This window comes from Olea europaea, chromosome 1, assembly GCF_002742605.1.
Source record: "Olea europaea var. sylvestris chromosome 1, O_europaea_v1, whole genome shotgun sequence".
Classification (NCBI taxonomy): Eukaryota; Viridiplantae; Streptophyta; class Magnoliopsida; order Lamiales; family Oleaceae; genus Olea; species Olea europaea.
This window is the reverse complement of record NC_036237.1, coordinates 21407866-21409492: the sequence shown is the minus strand read 5'-3', so window position 1 is coordinate 21409492 and position 1627 is coordinate 21407866. Positions and strand designations below refer to the sequence as shown.

Below are 1627 nucleotides of genomic sequence, written 5' to 3'. Positions count from 1 at the left end.
AATTGATCAAGTTAATTTATGTTGGTTGGCTGGTAATTTAGATTAGTTTTGATAGTTGATTAGGATTAAGTCAAATCATGGTCACATACTTCAACGCATAAACAAACTTTCTATCACACATAATTTGTTTGAGATAAAAAGAAGAGGATAATACAAATCAAATAAATCTTTTGGTTGAGATAAGACTTATCTTTTAATCTAACCACCCATATATAAGGCTCTCGTATTCCAAGCATATACCCACAGAAACTTCATAAAGCTTTTACTTAAAGAAAATAAATAGTCTAATCAGAGAGAATGAAGCATTAAAAGGGGTTTTTACGTGCATTTTTCTAGTCCATTACAACTTTTCAAATCAATGAGGTAAGATATATTTATGTGCAAGTGTTTTCGTTTCATTATGCCTTTATATTTAATTAAAGACTAGCTATGACAATTTACCCTGTCCCGCCCTGCCTTGCCCCTCCCCTTCCTGAATGGCGCAAAGAAACCTGCCCCCGACAGGTTACAGTCCCGCCCCGTGAATATTAAAAAAAATAGTTTTTTTTAATATTGTTTTTTCGAGTGTTTCTTTGAATATTGATGTTAATTTGAGCATTATTTGTTTTAAATTTTTAAATTTTGAATTTGTATTTTATAACTTAATAGTATAACTCGAAATTTTCAAAATGTGTAAATAAAAACATAAATAAATAAAAATTAAATTAAATGGGGCAGTAAATGGGGCAAAAAACTGCCCCGAACTCACTAGAATCGTTGGTCAAGTAATTCAAAGCATTAAATACATAATTAAAATCAACATAAAAAGTGTCCCGCCCGTTTAAGTCTCGTCCCAACCCCGCCCCGCCGCGTTGCTATCACTATTAAAGATGTATGAATTGCTAGAGGACCTTCGGGTTCTTTTAGAGAGAGAGATAAAATCTTACGAGATTTTAAGAGGACCTAGGATGAGAGTGTCGCTTGGAAACCTATATACTCTATAAGAGCAGAGTTGTATAAAATATAGATTTTATTGTGATGTATTTATATATGAAAACTGATGTATCTTACTAAGTTTTTTCGAATACTCACTCTTACAAATTTTTACAAGTTTGTTCAGGTCGATTGGAATTGTGGCGGGATGGTAATGCGAGCTGCCAAGATGAAAAAATATTTATTAAGTTTTTTTCTGTCTTTCAATTAATTAGTTTGATTTGTTCTAAAAAAATAAAAATGTTATTGAATTAGTTAGTTGAGTGTGTTTATTTTAAATATACGATTACCGTGTTTTAAGTTAAGTTTGTGAAGGTTTTATTATCTATAAAATAATTTTATTTTTATAGTTCCGCACTTAAAATAAAGAAAAGGGAGTTTTTCGTAACGTTTCCGCATTCATAAAATTTTGGAGTGTTACACCAAGAATGCCAAATACAATCAAGGTTTTGGATTTTTTTGACCCGCAAAAGTGAACCAAGCAATCGAACGTATATTAAACAATCGACATCTTGATTACAAGACTACAAAATCTCACCCGAATTTGTGGATTTGAACCCAAAATAATGAACCAAAAAAACCCAACAAAAATGATTCCTGAAAGACCCTGTGATTACACCATTCAAAAATTTACACCCGATAGTTGAACACCACA

The 1627-nt window shown here is 31.5% G+C and overlaps 1 long non-coding RNA gene across 1 annotated transcript; it reads left to right on the top strand.

Annotated features, from left to right (window-relative positions):
* The first annotated feature begins 265 nt into the window (after nt 1–265).
* Nucleotides 266–1321, top strand: LOC111394049. Its single transcript, XR_002702547.1, has 2 exons — nt 266–363; nt 1100–1321. It is a non-coding gene; the product is annotated as an uncharacterized LOC111394049 (long non-coding RNA).
* The last annotated feature ends 306 nt before the right edge of the window (nt 1322–1627 follow it).